Source organism: Crocodylus siamensis, chromosome 1 (assembly GCF_052110815.1).
Source record: "Crocodylus siamensis isolate JL-2025a chromosome 1, ASM5211081v1, whole genome shotgun sequence".
In the NCBI taxonomy this organism is placed as follows: Eukaryota; Metazoa; Chordata; order Crocodylia; family Crocodylidae; genus Crocodylus; species Crocodylus siamensis.
In genome coordinates this window covers 325,636,495-325,656,066 of record NC_143395.1, presented here as the reverse complement: position 1 = coordinate 325,656,066, position 19,572 = coordinate 325,636,495, and positions in this window count along the sequence as shown.

Below are 19,572 nucleotides of genomic sequence, written 5' to 3'. Positions count from 1 at the left end.
CCTGATTATCACTGGACTGAGCAACACAAATGATGACATTTAGGGTTATTCACTGTTCCTCCACTTACGTCATATGTGCCATAAACTGTTTATAGTTCTTTTCTGCTGTAACATTAGCCATACAAAGAAATCCCTTTGTAAAAGAATGAATGGACACAGATTTGCCATTAAGTCTAGAAACACACAAAAACCCATGGCAGAACATTTTAACCTCCTGAACATTCCCGCACCTACCTGAGTAACTGTCCTGAAAAAAAACCCACTTGACCACAAAATTATAGAACAAGAAATTATCTGTAGACGATTAATCATAGTCTCAACAGAGACTATGGTTTCATATCGTATTACCCTGGATTAACCATTAGTTCTGATGTCACTCTACATATTAACAGCTTTGTTCTTGTCAGTTGATACAATCAACCTACTTATTACCTCTCTTAGCAGAGTCCCCTTCCTATGCTTTTCTGTTCTGCATATAGTCTTTTTTTAACAACATCTATTCATACCATCTTACAAAATAGGCTCATGCATTTCTGAAAAAGTTTGTCTCCAATATGCCACACTACCCTACCTTCTGCATATAGTAATTAAAATGGCCACCCCAGAATTTTAGAGATGATGGATCTGACAAGGATCAGATCTATCTGACAAGGATCAGATTTTTTTTAAGAACCTCAATTATGAATTCTTTATTTCCTAACTACCCAATTGGGTGGAGTATGAAGTCATGCTGATTTTCTGGCAGGTTCCACTGCAGTGGATGAATTAAAAAGGGTTAAATATGACCCTGTGAAAAGGGTCTTTGTAACCCAATCAGCTTCTGAAGCATAGGCCCTGGACACAATGTCATGCAGTAAGGGGATGTTCTTCTATGTCTTGTGCTGGTGACATTTCCTTTATTATAGTACTATTTCTGAGCACTTTTTCTCTGCTATTGTAGTACCTACATTGACCTTATTATTTTCTGGTTGCCCAGGGCCCACATTCCAAACTTAATTAATCTATATTGGTCTCTTGCCATCAAGGGTATTCTTTTTTTGTAAATGGTGTGTATTAAAAATAGACGATTTGTAGTAACAGCAATCAGAGATTACAGACAAGGAAGAGAAGCCAGTTGTTAAAAGGAGCAAGTCTTGAAAAGAAAGAGAAGGTAGATGTAAGCTCTTCTCTTGGTCTTAAATCTATAAAAATAGAGGCACAAATTGTGCCCACAGATGCTGATATGCAACTCTCACAGGAATCAAGGAGAACTGTGCATGCATATCTAAGGACAGATTGGCCCATACTGTATGACACTTCACCTTTGGTAATCATATAAATACATTGAACTACAGGACTTCACTGCATTATCAGGCAAGACATCAGTACAAGAATGCAGGCATATTATAGAGGGTGGCAGAGCACTACCACAAGGGAATAGGGGCATCTGCATGTTTTTTGGTGGTTTGGATTGATTAGATTATAAGCAGATGTTATGAAAGACTGGAAATCAAAAACCTAGATTCCATACCCAAGTTACCAAACATTTCCTAGGAAAAATGTGCTTCATCCTTCTGTGTCATTTCCACCAACCACATTTTTTCACTGTTTTATCTATTTATGTTGTAAGATGCTTGAGGCAGGAAATGTGGAATGAATAGTTGGAGCTCACAATTCTACCACAATAGATATACTAAATAATAACTATTATTGATACTGCCATGAAATGCCACCTTCCCTTATTTTCTCCTTCTAAAAATTGAATTAGCTGTGCTTTGTAAAGAGTAAGTAAAAATTGGATACATTTCTTATATTTCATTCAACTGAAATCACAATTAGAATAAGACGTAAGTATTTAATAAAAGCAGTCCTTGCTGACCCTCCATGGGCATCTATGCACTTGATTAATTGAGTATGCTGGAGCGTGACAATTGCTGTGCTCCAGCAACCTCCTGCATCTCGTTTATCAGTGTCTCCATTCTTAAAAACGATGGTAAAGGCACTTGAACTGAAGCTCATTGAGGTGCTCTTCCCACCATTTTTAAGTACGGGAATGTTGATACAGGAGATAAAGTGGTATGTTTATTAAAGCATCTCTTAGAGCTACTCTAATTAAAATGCCCCCTCTTCCCCCCCGAGCATGTGTTAAAGTGCCCCATGTGCCTACATGGTGGGTAAGTAGTGACAAAACTACAGTTTTTGACATGTATGTATGGTTTGGGATTTAATTTCCCAACATAGGGATTTCCCTGAGCAGCCTGAGGCTGGCTGGAAACTGCCCCAGAGGTGGGACACTTCCTGGCCAGTTCCGGGCTTCTTTGGGAAATCCCCATGCAACCCGGACCTGACTGGGAGCAGCCCCAGAAAGGACAATTCCCAGCAAAACCCAGGACGTGCAGGGAAGCATCGAGCTCATGAGTCCCAGCACTGATCAGCGCTGAGCTCCTATAGGAATCCAGGAGCTGAGCCATGTCAGGATACAGGGAAGGAGAACAGGGGGCAGGCACATACCTACTTCACCTGAGCACTGCTCATCTTCTAGCTTCTGAGGGGAACAAGGAGTTGAGTAGTACCAGGACCAAAGGAGTTCCCCATCCTTTTTGGCTCCCTAGTGTTGGGGCTAACCAAAAGAAAATTTGCTCCCAGATAGTATCTGTACATGCACTACTGTGCAGTAGATAGTGCACAGTTTACTACCTGTATTTATATGCAGTAGGTAAATGCACAGTGTAGATGCTAATACTTTACTATGCAGTAGATTAGTCTACTGTGCAGTAAAGCATCTTGTGTAGATACACCCACTGAATCCAGAACACTGAAATTACGCTGCTATATACCCAACACTTCGGGTCACGAATTGGAAATAGGATTTGGCCCAAGTGATTTACCTTCACTATCCATTAATATCAGGCTAGAGCGGGGGTGGGCAAAATGGTGGACCTGGCTGGTGGCTAGACTCCATGTCCCAGCAGCCCCTCCCCACATTGCTATGGTTGGTTTTCACAGAGACCCCAGCAGTGGTGGGGCTGTAACAACATGGGATCATGTTTTCCTTGTAAACCAGGCCCAGCAGCACTGGCAGGGCATATGGCAGGGCAGGGAGCTGTTCCAGGTCCAGGAGTGGAATCTTATAGCAGGTTCAGCTTGGTCTGGAGCCAGGACTGAGACACAATCCACTGCCTGCATGCCCCTACCTGAGGCATGTGGACAGTGGATCACAGTTCTGCCCCCGCTCTGGACCACACTGTCACCTCCACAAGATCCCAACCCCAGAGCAGCTCCCCACCCAGCCTTCTGCCAGCACTTCTGGGGCCAGTCTCCATGGAAACCCTGGTCCCATGCTATCATGGCTCCACCACTGCTGGGGTCTCCATGGAAACCAGCAGCATCAGCACAGGCAGGGACTGATAGGAAATGGAGTCTGTTGAGGGTCCAATCTAGGTCACGGGCCGGACTTTGCCCACCCCTGGACTAGAGGTAGCATGCAGCACAAGTGCCCATTTTCCATTTCTAATCTTTCAAGATGGATGTGTGTAGAGCCATCAAAGTTTATTTCAAAGTAGGTTTTTAAAAAATCCTGGAATTATGTAGTAAGGCAGTTTGGAAAAATATGACTACTTTATAAAAAATATATATTTAAATTTCAAAAGGAACAAAATGTGTACATTTTTCATAAATTTCCTCCCTTTTTATTTTTAAAAGGAAAAATAGTTTTGAGTCAAATCAAATCAATGTACAAAGCAAAATAAATTATTTGTGTCGTCCTGATCATAAACCCTGAAAGTGAATCTGAGTAATTTGTTTATGCCTTCACTGCTTCAAAGCAGAATTATAGCTTAATATCTACTCATCTACACTTGGCAGTACATTATTTAATAGTACATAAAGTATAGTTAAGAATACCTCCTCTGTAAGATTATTTAATATTACTTTCCTGTCTTTCCATTTTCTATTTGTTGGGGGAGGGCCCCTGCTTTCACATGTCATTGTTCAGTTCTCATCATGACAATTTAATTTACAAAGATTATTTACACTTGGAAAATTACAAAACCAAAATAGTTCTGTAGCAGGATTTTATTGAGAGTTCAATACACTCAATTGAAAAAAGAAAGATTTAATTTTGCATGCATCAAAAGTAGTTTCTAAAGTATCCATCTCTTCTGTGGCTAGGCAGCAGGCATGCTGTGATCATTGTTTTTCATGGTAATAAGTATTGACTCATTTCCTTTTGTCCTCCTGTGCTGCATATACCTGTCATCTCCTCTTTTACTTAGATTGTTAACTCTTCAAGATAAGGATAGAGGCTCAAAACTACTCCATAATACAAATGGTGATGAATGATGATAGAAGAATTTTCTGGCTGAATACCTCAAAAATGGAAAACTCACAAAGTAAAACACAAACTAAATAAGAATAGTTCCATATGAATGTGTGAGCAAGTATTACCTCTAAGTAAGTTAAGGTTGCAAAAAAAGATTCAGAGTTGCTCCTACAGCTTACACACCTGCCATGCCTTGAGTTAATTGAGAAAGAAAAAAAAACACCTGGGTAACTCTGTGATGTTGTCATTGTTGGAAAAACATATTTTAACCCACTGAATGACACTGTGACCCTGAGCTCTGCTCATTCCAGGAGAGCTACAATGATTCACAGTTTCTACAGGTGTGCTTTGCCCATGGCACTGCCCTTATAAATTACAAACAAAAAATGGAAAGAAAAAGAAGAGAAACTTCTCCAAAATGTCACTATCTACAACTTGTGTCTAGGGCAGTTAGTTTTGTCCTCACAGACTTGTTATCAAATTCTGTATCTTACAACAATGTCTATAGTTCTCCTCTGTTACCTTTACTGGGGTTAACCAACCATCAGTTTCAGTCAGTGCCTCTGTTCCTTCAGCTCTCATGAAATGCTGAGCTCCGTCTCTTTCGTGTCTCTGCATGAAGAGTATCACCATTATAAAAATCACCATGGCTCAGGATTCCCCTTCCAGGGAGAGAGAGGGGGTTTCAACACTTCTCCTTCATCTCCCTTTTATCCTCATCATTTCTGGTCAGTAAATTATCCAAGTCTCTTGTCTTTCAAGTGTGGTGAACACTCCCAGCATTGATTGATAATATCAGCTTTTCTCACTGTTTTGTCACCCTTGGGGTAAATTTCTTTCCTCACTGTACTCAAGTACCAGGGAGCAAAGTCCACTGTTACAGAATGAAATCCTGTAAGTCATTTTTGAGGACAGTGTTATAATTTCAGAGTATTAGTGTTTTGATTTTGTATGCAAACCTTAAGTATTAGAGGTACACAGATACAGTGGTCCCATATTGGATTAGCACCAATATAAAGAAAATTGCCTATATTGGAAATTGGCCTGAAGTGGCCAATAATTTGACTGATAAATAGCCTGTGCACATGCACAGCTGCAGCGCAGCACATAGGCAGTGAGAAGCACAGCCTGCAGCATGGAGAGCTGTGTGCAGCTGGTAAGGATGTTGTGATGGACGGGGAGGAGCATGGGGAGGCAGAACAAGGCCTCCATGGTGAGGAGGGTGTGGTCTGGGGCTGGGTCAAGGGTGGGGGAGGCACAGGACGGAGCCACGGCTTGACCAAGGGGTGAGGGAAGGGGAGGGGGTGGCTCCCTCTGCTGTGCACACCTCGTTTGACAGATCATCTGCTCAGCCAGCAGCTCTTGCTGCTGCTCCCGGAGGCATGGAGTGGGGTGCGTCCCTGAATCTGCACAGGGCAGGTGGCAGTGGCGCTGGGAGGGAGACTATGGGGAGGCTACAGCAATTTTTGTAGTGGGTGAAGCCCTTCCCCATAACCCCCTCCCAGCACTGCCACTGCCGCCTGCCTGGCACTGCCCTGGTGTCAGTCCCAGCCCACAACTACAGCCGGCTCCACCTGCACCCCACACAGATCCAGGGTACATGCCCTGCCTCCCCCCCGAGCCCTCCTGGGGTGCATGCAGAAGTGCAAGCCAAACCCACTCCTTATGCCCCCCAGATGAGTGGCAGGTCTGTTCTACTTTCTGCCCCACCCAGCTGAGCAGTGCCTTCCCCAGCCCCAACCCCACTCTCTCCTTCACTGTGGGGTCCTTGATCTGCCCCCACACACCCCTTCCTTATCCCCTCCCTTTCCACCACATCAGACTTACCAGTAGCATGCAGCTGTATCAGAAATCAGATTGGTATTGGCCAATATGCCTCCTTAAAAATTGGCTATCTGTATTGGTCCCAAAAAACTCTGTCAGTGCACCCCTATAATATATATGAAATAACAATCCTTCATAACAGTGCTTAGTGTTTGTATGTGCATACCTACTTACATACATACACTTACATACATACTTCTGCCAGACATGGGTCGGCAGCAACAAGGGCCAGATTCAATCTTGGGGTTTAATTATATTTTACTTTGGCTCGAGCCCCTACCTGGGAAACACTAAATAAATACTAGGCTGTCCCACATAAACAAACCCCCCTCCTCGCAAGTAGTATAAAAACAGGGGGCAAATTTATTATAGAAACAAAGGGAAAAAAAACAGAGAAAACACTGAATACAATTTAAAACACTACCAACTACAAAGCATAATTGAAGGATTGCACCCTCTTGGGAATGCTTCAACCATGCCCGGGCAGTTTGGGACTTGGGGCTCACCCAAAAGGCAGTTCCAGGGGCTTGCACACTTATGCCTGCTTTTCAGCAATGGGCTGGAGATGGCAGCTTAAACTGGAGAATCCTTTGAGCTGCTCATTGGTTTCACTGGGCTGTGGGAAGGTGCTAGAGAGCGTGGGTCCTTCTGTGTTGCAAGAAGTCTCTTGTTGCTCCCTGAAATGCTGTAGAACTAACCCCACTTCTTTGTGGTGGTCTTGAGGTGTTAACTGTGGTTCCAGACAGTACACTACATCCCTAAATTTCTAGTCCCAATTCAAACTCTCCTGGGCAGAAACTACAAAATAAAAATTTGAAGGATAGGTCAGGCCTACCTCACTGAGCCCAACCTAGGCAGCAAAAGCTTTCCAGGCTTATACTGCTCTAAGGTCTGAATATATAGCTGGGGCCCAGCCATGCAACTAGGCTGAAACACCATAGCTGCAGAAACAGCAACAAAAAAGGACAAGGCCTATGACTGCAGCCTGGACATCCAGTCTCCCCTATACCTCATGTTGAAACGATACAATTACAGAACAGAGGGTGCCAGGCCCCTGTAGCCAGTAACTGCCAGGACCCATTACTGGGCAGTTTGCTCCAGTGATTAACAACTCCATGGGGTTAATCCCACTTAAGAAACAAACAAAAAAAAGGAAAGAAAGAGGGAGGAAATAGGAGTTTCAAGCTCCAAACCAGACTTACTTTCTCTCTGCCTGAGGCTTTCCCTTCAAATAGTGTTTCCTTGCCTCTCCAGTGAAGAGGGGGGAGACCCCCTCCATGGCAGGTAGGTTTTTGTCTTTCAATGTAGCTGTGCCGCTCTCAGCAAACAGGTGAATAACAGTCCCATAAACTTAGTGAGCTGTTCTTATATACCTGGTGTAACATCAACAAAGATCCTAGTTTTCTCTGATAAAGACATAATCCCCAATTTTCTGATTTTAAAAAGTAGCTCAAAATCCACATTTTCAGCAATTAAAATGAAACACCACTAATACATATAATCCACCTTTTTCTGTGATTAAAATGAAACACCACATACACACACACACACACACACACACACGTGGTGTTTCATTTTAATCACAGAAACTGGATTATGAAAAAGAAACACTACGTATGTATATGTGTATATATATATGAATGCATGCATGCATACATACATATACATACATAAATAGTGCATTCACCCTAGTGCTGCACAACATAGCACAGGAAGTCTTCCACCAGCCCTTTTATACTTCACTATTTCTCTTCTGTCTATAATTAGAATCAAGAATAGGAAACAGGTAATGGGCATATTCTTAGAAGGATTCTGCCTGAGTTTCTTGTTCTTCCCACATATTGCCACAGCAAGGTACTTGGTGTGAGGTGGCTGAATAAATATTTATACAATGCTGATCACCTTCCACATGAAAGCATGCATTGCAGAGACTGGATCTTTGACCCAATGACTTGGGCACCTACTTAGGCTGTAGGGCTAAGTACAGACAGTAAAAAAGCCCCAGGCTGAATCAATTCAGTGTGCCTAAGTTAGTCTAAGCTGTGTATATTGAACCACTAAGCAAGTGAGCAGATGTTCATCTTTGATTCCAGAAATGTGGCCACATGCTGCAGTGACCCAGGCCAAAAGCTTAGGGGCACTAGAGCGTGCCTCCCTACTTGGCTGGAGCAGACAGCTTGGGCCAAGGCTAGCCCCCCCACCCTGGAAAAGGAGGTTTGCAGGAGAAGTGGATCCTGGGATGCTGGGGGACCGTGAGTTAAATTGAATCTGAGGACATCTGGAAAATAAGTTCAATAAACCGATTTATCCTAAATCAGTTAAGTCTGATACTACAGCCATCAAGGTTTATCTTAAACCAGTTCCAAATATTTTGAAAGTAGCTTATGTGCACTAAACTTCTGTTGTGTTACAAATTTGAATCTATGTCTGACCATGAGGGATCTGACTTCTCTGATTAAAAAAAATCCCAGTCTTCTGATTTCAAAATGTAACCCAAAATTCACATTTTTCCATGATTAAAATGAAACACCACTAATATATATAATGTGGACCCATGGAAAAATGTGGATTTTGGGTTACTTTTTGAAAGAAGTTTAATTATTTCACTAGTCTGTAAAACCAAGGGAACATGGGGTACTGAAACCAATGATTATGTAAGTTGAAAGAAACAAAAAAACCCCAACAAACTGGAGCATATAAAGGAGGTCAGGCATGCAGAGAATACATTAAAAATACAAATCATTAATGACTAACAACACAGGAAAAGGTAAGACTGTCAGAAGGAAACAAAGAATCAAGATTGCATATTAAAAATGTTGAAAGTAATAAAAGTTTTAGAAGAATCTATAGTTATAACCAACTGGAAGAAAACCAATTAAAATAAACTAAATGCTTATTCTTTTAACAATACAGTAGAAAGACATATACAAATATACATTTGTATCTATATGCATACATGTATACATGTACTTTAAACATACATGTACTGTATATACACCACTACTTTTAAAAAGCAGTATTTACAGATTAATGTCAGTAGAATTATTCCTGATTTACATTTGTCTGATCAGAATCAGGCTGAAGGTGTACATAGTCATCAATATTTTCAAAAATGTTTCCCTCCAACATTAATTGTATGTGTTGAAATATCTAGTTACAATTTGGTAAATTCCTGAGTGAATGTACTAATTCTTACTATGGAGGCTGTAGCTCCCAGAAATACCACCTATAGGTGTTAGTAAGTCAAAATTATCTCAATCTTCCTGTCCTTCTACAATGGAGGGGAAAAACAGCTAGATCATGTCTAGTTTTCTGGTAGAAGTCCTCATCTCAGTAGGGTAGAAAACCATTGGTATGTAATCCTGTGGCCCATGATTAGGCCTATCCCCTGCATTCCTGTGTTTTCATATAGGCAAGTAATAATTAGTTCCAAAACAAACTTTTTATACCCACAAATCTTGTTCCTAGATAGCCCTTGTTTCAGGCTGCCAGTCACACCTTGCTTTGATAGCCACAAGCTACTAGTTCCTTGGATCAATACCTGCTGGTGTTTTGCAGCATGCCTGAGGAGATCCACTTAAGTCTCAGTTTCTTGTCCTGTACCATTACCAGAGATGTTTATAGTCTCCTTATGGCCATTTATGCCCTGTAATTAGAGGCCATAGATCACACAGGGAAAGCAATCAACTCTTAATAAAATGGAAAAGTTGCAACGGCAATTGCCTCTTTTGTATTATTTTTTATTTTTAACATAGATACAAATTAGAATATTTTAAAATGTGAAACCAGAACATTTTATTCTTGATTTATAATTAGGGTGACTGTATGGATTGGCCAAGACAGTTCCAGATTTCATTGATGTCCCAACTGGTTAGAGTAAATTGAACCAAAAGTCCTTGATTCAGCTGCTGCAGGTAGAGGTTGCTGCCACTCACAGTGGGTGGGCTGAGCTGGGTACTGGTCCTCCTGCCTGGGATGGGGATTGGCCAGGGTGGCATGGGGAAGAGACAGGGCCAGGAGTGCAGCGAGCTGGGATGCCTGCCCCCACTGGCAGCCTTGTACCATGCTGCTGTGGCCACTTGAGGGGAAGGGGATGCTCCCAGTCAGATCCAGCCTCTGCATGGGGTGGGGCATTGTCCTGCTCCACCTTGCTATTAGGGCTTCTGGGAGCCATGGGGCAGGGCAGTGTACATAGGTGTGCATGTGCGTGTGCATGTGCATGTGCGTGATAATACCCTGTCCCAGATTCTTTTAACCGTAATATGGTCACCCTATTTGTAATGCAGATCTTACATTGGCAATTAATGCACTGCAGATTTATTGCAAGATTTAATGAAGATCTCACATAAGCAATTAATACATTTAATTAAGAATCACAAATTAAAAAAATGTACTTTTCCTCTGAACTGGCATGCTGAGAATTGACAGGGGTTACAGTGTACTGACAGTGAAGGTCCCACAGTGATGTCTGAATTCACTGAATTTCAACCTTTAGCATGGGAATAATTAGAAGTAACATAATATTAATAGTAACATTTAATTTTAACTAAAATGCAAAATGAGTCACATTAATTGAAACCTGATGACCAGGCATCCTGGTTTTCTCTGATAAAAAAATAATTAAAATCTCCAGTTTTTAGGTTTAAAGCAGTAACGCAAAATCCACATTTTTCTGTGATTAAAATGAAACACTACTAGTATGTAGATATATATAGTGGTGTTTCATTTAAATCATGGTAAAATATGAATTTTGGGTTACTTTTTTTAATTCAGAAATTGGGGATATATATTTTTAACAGAGAAAACTAGGATCCCTGCTGATGACTTCCCAGGACAGATGACGTAAATTTTGTGAACATCTGTGGATCAGCTAAAAGATATTCTTTTAAAATAATTTGTTCTTCATTCATAAAAGAGTAAACATAATTAAGTGAGTTTACAGAAGAATTACTGACTGCTGTTCCAGGTTGTTAAGGTGTGCATGAACCATTTGTTTTGGGACCAAAGTTTTATAATTTGAACCTCACTGAATTTAAACAAGTTTAGGAATGTTTCAGTATATCATTCACATTAAAATGTATATCCAAGGCTCACTTCTAGTTAGAGTAACAAAAAGGTCTAGCATTTGTTTATTTATAAATAAATATGCAAATAAATCATTTCAACTTTTCACTTCCAAGAGCAGAGAACTACAAGTAAAATTCCCATGTGGTGTGCTGTAATTAAATCACACAAATTTTACTATTATTAATGGAATTAACACACCTACACTTATGCAAGCTGCTTAAAAAAATGAAATTTAGTATTTTAAGGACTTCTGTAGAATTCAGGGAAAACCAGACAATTACAAATTAGAAAACATAAATACCTTAGTAATCTCCATCCATACTTGAGTGAATGAGAGTATTTGAAAATAGTAAATAAGGAATGAAAACAATGAACTGACTTTTTTTTCCACACACAACACTGTGAGATAGCACTGCCCCCTCCAGTCTGCTTCCCTCACCTGCAACCCAAACTTGATTCCGGTGACGATTCCATCTATGTTAGTGCAAATTGAATCAATTCATATTTCCACCAATGGCTATCACTATCCTTTAAATATATATATATGAATCTTTAAATATAAATCTCATATTTATAACATATAATTGGATTGTTGAAAATATGTTTATAGAAATGCTTTATAATATATTAAAATATATATAGAGTTAATTTATTCATATTATCCTTATTTTTCATTAACACTTTTAAGGTTTACTTCTCTTGGATAGTTTTGATGAGTCCGTTAAAATAATTTTTACCGCCCTATGGAAAATCCCAAAGTATATCTTTTACTTGGTTTTTAATTATGGAGGAAAAAATGGAATGATTATTTTGTTGAAATAGTCCAGAGTAGGTCAGATTGTTTTTGAAACTATGGATTGAAATCTTGTGACTCACACAGGTGTTTGTAGTACCTGTGGCCCTTAAAGGACCTGTGAACCCTTAATTTGCCTTAAAGTTTTGTTACTGAAGCACCTTCTCTAGGAACCAACAAATATAACTCTGTTCTGGAAAAAAGGATCTCAGGAAACAAGGGCAGTTTTGATAGGCATATTATTCAAAATGAATTGTTTCATTAGTTTGAATCTATGAATTCCATCATATGATTTTTATTTACAACTCCCTTAATAATATATGTTTTCTATACTATAAAGTTTTATTTTAGGAAAATAAAATCACTGTCATTCTATTGTGGAATTCAGTCTTTAGTGAAGGGAGAGTCTGTGTTTTTTCTGTGACAGAGAAAATGAATCCAGCAATGCAAATGTTAAAATTGTTAAAGAAACCCAATCCAGCCTGGGGCACTTACCTAAATATGTATGATGTACTGGTATGCCATATCAATTTAGAAAGTGGGAATATTGCTTCTTTTGTTGTGGCTGTACCATTTAAAACTCCTTGCCGACATTTCTCAATAAAAATTCACTGAAAGCCCAAAGGGTTCTGGATTACATGTAGTAGGATTTTATGAAAAAAGCAAACTTGAGTGCCCTGGAGATATTTAGTATTAAAATAAAAATGCAGCTGAATATGAAAACTTGCTAGCATTCACTTATTTCAAATATGAAATATACACAAGCACTCCATCAATTACATTATGGCTATATAATTTCTATTTTAATTAATGTTAATAATTTAATTTTGCAAGCCTGAGCCTGAACAGAACATATATGGCTTCAAATATTTGAGAGGCAAACATTTGCCATGTTAAGTTAGCCTTAGTGTTGCAATTACTGGTTCGGCTTGCAGGAAATTTTATACCTATGGCTCTTCTTGTTTTTATCTAGAACAGAGGCTTCTTAGCCTCTCTAAAAATCAAGACTGGTGATTCTTATTTGAGAAGGAGACTTTCATTTTATAAAGTGAATAATATGTCTAAGAAAAGAAAGGGCTTTAAAAAAGTTACATTTTCTCCGGATTGTTTTCTACTCTTCTCATGACCAGGGAACCTGGTTTGCTCTGCTAAAAAGTCTCCAATTTTTGGATTTAAAAAAGTAACCCCAAATCCACATTTCCAGGATCAAAATGAAACACCACTAATAAATGAATAAATAGATATATTGATATAGATAAATAGATATCTATAGATATCTAATACCTATAGATATCGATATCTATCCATCTATCTATATAGCGGTGTTTCATTTTGATCCCAGAAAAATGTGGATTTGGGGTTACTGTTTTAAATCTGAAAATGGGGTTGTATTTTTTAGCAGAGAAAACCCTGCTCATGACCTACAGTGCAGGCTTCTCCATTTTTATTTCTGTGTAGGAAAAAGTGGGTAAGGAGAAAAATGTTCTTAGGTACCTGTAAACCCCATTAAATCTAACCTCAGTATGCAGTCAAACTCAAGCTACAAGAACAGAACTTCCCCTATTGCAGGAGCAAGAAAGCATTCTAGTACAGAGTCATTGTGCCAGCTTGGCACCATCTAGGATGCCCTCACAATTAAACAAGAATTTAAGAAGGTTGAGGGAGTGAGGGAGCAGAATTGAATGCTTATGTCTTCTCTTCAATCTCCTTGCACAGGCAGAGAGAGATGTAAGGAGGCTGCCTCGTAAGGGGAAAAAAAAGAGGCCATATACTTAAAAATCAGCATTCACAGAAAGAAAAGTGCAGGAATCTTTTTTATTTTTTTTCCAAAAATATGTCTTAATGGGAGCAAAGATGCCATTAGGAATCATAAGAGATACTAAGCTGAACCTCGCCTGAAAATACAAATGTGTCAGAGCTCAGAGTTAGAGCAAACAGATAGAACAGGACAGAAAAAAACTATTTAAAACTGATTTACTGCTATTCTCAATCCTGTAAAATTACAATGCCCTTTTTGTTTTGATAACCTGAACACTTACCTTTAATTTCTTTTTTCTTTAATTATTTCATGACAGATAATGGGGAGTCCATTCAAGTTTGTGTTAGAGACACTGTGGTACAAAAGTACAAGTGGGAAACAATGCAGGAAAAGTATGGTGTGATCCCTTTCCTCATTTAATGTTGTTATCTTCCCTGGACACAAGGCTATTTCTAACATTACGAATTTAGCAGAGATCCTGTAAGATGTTGCTATTCATGGCCCATGAATAAAAGAAATAATAATGGTATTAAATCAGGCTTCATGAATAAAGAACAAGGAACCTTTATTACTTCAGCATATACGTATTGTATACACCAGAAGGATTTCTGTAAGCAGCATCAGACAGCAATTCTGTATTACCAGCTATCAGTAGGAAGCACACAACTGTTACTCTGTTTGCATCAGAGCACTTTAAAGTGATATGGGGAAAAACAGAAGTTTGTGAGTTCAAACCATGGTTTATTGATTCTAGAGGGGAGCAGTCAATGTCTCTGTGTGTTCTTTGAACAAAACCCTTTTATTACTCAACTTGTTTGAGTCACTAAAAGCTGAGATGTAAGTCTGAAAGCATCTGTTATATGAGAGAGGTGCTACAACTGAAAATTTCAACAATAGTGCGAATTAGCCACTCACCCCCTATTGCATGTCTTTGCTCAGTCTCATCACTCCTTTGAAAACTTACAGGGTATGGAGGTGCAATCTGAATATTTTTTCTAAGGCAGATTAATATAAAATACTAGACATTTAAAAGACAATGACTAAAATTTTAAGCACAGCAATTTGTTTAAAGGTTCTTTATTTTTTGGCAATCTCTTTATTCTATTTGTTGTGGGATTCTTCTGCACCAGAACACCATAAAGGAGTAATTAAAATTAAATATGCAGCGTCAGTGTCATCTGCAGGATAGGGCAAAGGGTCAATTCTAAACCTCATGAGGATGCTTCAGTAAAGGAAAAAAGTATAGTTCTTAGGTAAGTTGCTGGGAGATGGGTTCAGTTTTCTTTTGTGCTATATACTTCTTGTATAATATGGTACAAAAGTCTTAGGTTTTAGAATCCTTAAAGGTACTTAGGCACCTAAATCTACGATTTTGGCACCACTGATATTTTCATCTTGCTGCTTAACTACTATCTTATATCTTAGATACCTAAATCCCAGTGCTGTTTCTTTTCTGCAGATCAGCATGTGCAGTCATCTGGAGCTAACAAGTTCCTTGGAGTCCTAGATAAAGCCAAATCTGAGAATCCAGAAACAAAATACATAAATTCCTAGATCTCTCACTAAGCTCAATCCTGTAGGCATGCTCAGAGTGAGCTGAAAACAAGCTATATGCCTGTCCCTCCCATCAGGATTTTCAATAGGTGAAAGGTAAGCAAAGCATCTGAACAAAAGACAGGTATAGTGGTGTAGAAAAACAGGAAGGAATTACTGTAACTAGGGCAAGGCAAGCAGGACACTAGCCTCAAGCACTGTCTCTGAGAGGACACAAGTTCAGCTCCCCTGAAGTCTTTGCCACTGAAGTCAAGAGTCCCATCAGGTAAGAAAGAATCCTCTGCCTTCTCCTTTACCCCCACCTTGCTTTCTAGTGATCAGCATTCCCCTCCACTCCAGGTGTTGAAAAGCTTTTTACACCTCTGGATGGGGTATCAAGCATGTGTGAGAGACAGAGAGGTAGTTTAATCTTCTAAACAATGAATTACAAAGCTACTGATCTGGCTTAATCATGTGGCTGTAGCTGAAGTTTTTGAGTGGAGAGTGGTGCCTTTCTCTGGCCAGATGCATCAGCCAACAGTCAGTTGCATCATGTCAGCTCCTTAGGCATGTTTGAAAGCACCTTTCTTAAGTATTTACTTCTCCCCATGTACTGTTTGGGGACCTGTGGCTCAGAACTAAAAAAGACTTGAGATCTTGCAATGACCAGAGGAAACACTTATCGAAGGCATACCTCAAGAAAATGGATATTGACATCAAGAGCTGGGAGAAGCAGGCTGCCAACTAACTCCAATCACTACCACAACTTTAACCAAATGGCAGCCCATTTCATAGAATCATAGAAAATTAGGCTTGGAAAGGACCTCAGGAGGTCATCTAGTCCAACCCCCCACTCAAGGAAGGACCATCTCCAACTACATCCTCCTAGCCAAAGCTTTGTCTAGCCATGTCTTAAAAACCTCCAAGGAAAAAAAATTGGAAACCCGCAAGGGTTATAATTCCTACTGTCACAGCAACACTGCCAGGCTTGAACTCAAAACCTGCTGGTTCCCAACACATCATACAAGTTCCTCAGCCAAATGTCTTATGTTAAGAAAAGAAAAAGTGGAGGGAGGAAAAGGAGAGAAATCCCAGCCTGCAGTCTACTTTTCTGCAGATCAGCATGTGCAGTCATCTAGAGCTAAGAAGTTCCTTCGAGTCGAAAAGTCTACTTTTCCCCACAGAAACACCTACAGCTTTTGAGAATGGATCTATGGTTCAAGGATTGAACTCCTAAGTTATGTGAAGCCCCATCAATGAGCCATGGTAGAAATCATCCTCGAATCAAAGGATTGCCACCACCACCGATTCTAATAATTCAAATAGGCAAAAGGATGCTTAGACAGTAAGCATTGTTTTGCTCACCCTTGCAAAATCTAAATACTTTAAGGATGGGGTCCTCAGTTTGCTTTCTTTAAAATGGGTAAAAGGTGAAATGGATGAAAAGTGCTGATGTCCAGGGGTCTTTAAATTACTTCCCTGCCCCCAAATTTTTTTTTAAAAAATTTCGTCTCAGAAACTTTATCTATAAATATTGAAATACCATTAAAGGTTGCTATGTTATAAACTGATTGTACAAAATACTGAATAAAAACTAATCTATAAAATTAGACTGGGTTCACGCATAGCAGCATCTGCCTTTTAGGGGCCCTGCCTTTGGAATTCACAGTTCTTCTAGACTACATGCTAGATCCCTATTGCCAAGGACATTAAACAGTTTATGACCAGTTTCAGCTAATACAGGCCTTTCATAAACAAAGACATGAATGTGGAGGTCAGCAACTCCTTCACATTTGAATGCATTGAAATGCAGTTTTTCTTATGCCTCTGACATATAATGTTCCCTCTGCATGTTACATGTATTACACAAGTAACTGGTTAATTGTGCAATTTAGATTGGCACACATGCAAAGTAACTGTCATGCCATAAAAAGGTCCATCCAGCTATAAAGTTAGAGCTGGAAAATGTTATCTAACTTTATAACTGGTTGTAATCTAGCTTTAATTTGTACATGTAACTTACAGGGCTTCCAGCCCTATGGGTACGCCATGTGCAAGTACCAACTAAGTACCCCATGACTTCTGGGACCAAGAATCTGTCTGTGGGGCACTGTCAGGACCAAGGGCAGCCATGGGGCACTGCTGGGACTGAGTCCACAGCTGTGAAACTCTCAGTGCTGGCAGCCATGGGGCACTGCTACAGCTGTGAGCCCTGTCAGCTCTGGGGCTCTCAGCTGTGGAAGCTTGCCACTTGCTGGTGTAGTGGGATGGCAAGCCCATATTGACAATAAGGCATGATAGGATCCGATGCTCGATCCCACAATCATACCTCATTGCATGCATGTCTGGAATGGCAGGAGGTGTGATTGTGTGGATCACACATTATATCTCATTGCTCCTTTATCTGCACATGTAGAGGGGGCCTAAGACACTGAACTCCAGGTTTGACCATACTGTTATAAGCATATAGTAGCAATACCAACCAAGGATGGGTCCTAGACACTTAGTTCCTCAGGACCAGGGATCCTGGTTTTCTCTGATTAAAAAAAAAAATCCCCAATTTTCAGATTAAAATAAAGTAACCCAAAATCTACATTTTTCCATAATTAAAATGGTGTTTCATTTTTATCATTGAAAAATGTGAGTTTTGCATTAATTTTTTAAACCCGAAAATTGGGGGTGTCGGGGCGGGGTGGGGAGGGGAGAGTGTATCAGAGAAAGCCAGAATCCCTGGTCAAGATGTAGGCCTCTTCATTAAACTCTCTCAAGTCCTCAAACTCTTTCGTAAGGTTTACACCCCTTGTTTCTTAGCCTTGCATATTAGCACTCTCACAGGTTCACTCAGTCATTCAACTTATCAGAAGTTAACAGCAGATGCTTGGACAGATCAAGAGGCTGAGTCTGTTTTAGTCCTATCCATCTATCCTTTCTCAGTTACAAAGGACAGAGAAGAGATTTTCAAAGTGGATTGAAGAATACACTAATCTGTTAAGGGACAATGCAACACTGAAAGAATGACAGCTCATGAAAATATGGGGTATACTGAAGATTACTCCTGCAGCTATCACTAAAGTAATCACAATTTACAACTCTTCAACTTTTCAGTTGTCGTTTATAACCTTTTCCAGGACTGGATCATATCATTTGACTTAGGACAATACCAAGATCTCCACAGCTGCAAATAAAAAAAAATCCTGTAAAAATATTGTTAAAATTACAGATTGTGGTAAAAAAAAAAGACTCTGGACAGATTCTTCAGAAAAATCTGTATGAAAAATATTTCCCTTTTAATTAGTCATACACACATATGTATGTACATGCATATACACATATGTATCATAACGATGATTTTTTTTCGTATGGAAACATATGTACATTTATATGCGTTATGCTCATTTTTTGTTGTAATCTGGTCCAAGACTGTTACAGTAAGAAGTTAAAAGAAATATTTGTAGTTTAAGGCACATTTCATAACCCTTTCTCATATGTGGATTCCTTAAACATATGAAAAGTGCCATTAAAATTGATAGACTATTCAAAGAGCAAAGATTATTAACATGCATAAGAGTTATGGCATGAGACTTTATTTGGGGGACTTTAATTCTAACAATCTGAACTGTGGCATAAATGAATAAATTCCTCATGATACTAAGATTCTGCTCCCAGAGCAGAGAATTATAGATTATTATTGTTGTCGTTTTGTATATCTGAGTTTGCCTTCAGGAAATCCATTGATCCCTTTTCTTCCTGAACTATAATAGACCATAGCTTTTACTTTATTGTGACATTTTTCTATATAAATCCAGGGAGGTCAAAATATTGGAAACTGAGATAAAAACAAGATTAGGACACACAGTCAGTGTAAAAGATAAAACTGAAACAAGCCTTTCTATTGTAATGCACAGAATGTTTATACACGGTAGAACCAAAAGAATTTGGTATTCATAAAAAATATTGAGTAGTACATAATTAGAACAAGATGCCTCTAGAATAATGACACTGTTCATGAAGAGCAATTTGAAGAAATGTACCATGGTACATAAGCAAAATTTTCATTTTGCCAACTCTGACTGAAGCTATTCTGTGAGGATTTTTTTCCCCCAACATGATGTAATGTCATTAATTTCACTGTTCAACCCATTCACAATACCAATCTCCTGAATTGTTTTCAGTAGTCATTGGGAGATCGATGCCGATTCTGGTAGGCTCCCAGCCAGTCTGGGAGGGTTGGCAATTCTAAACTGTTATGAAGCTTATTTTCAATAACTGTACTGGCTTTGGTACAACTTTTAAAAA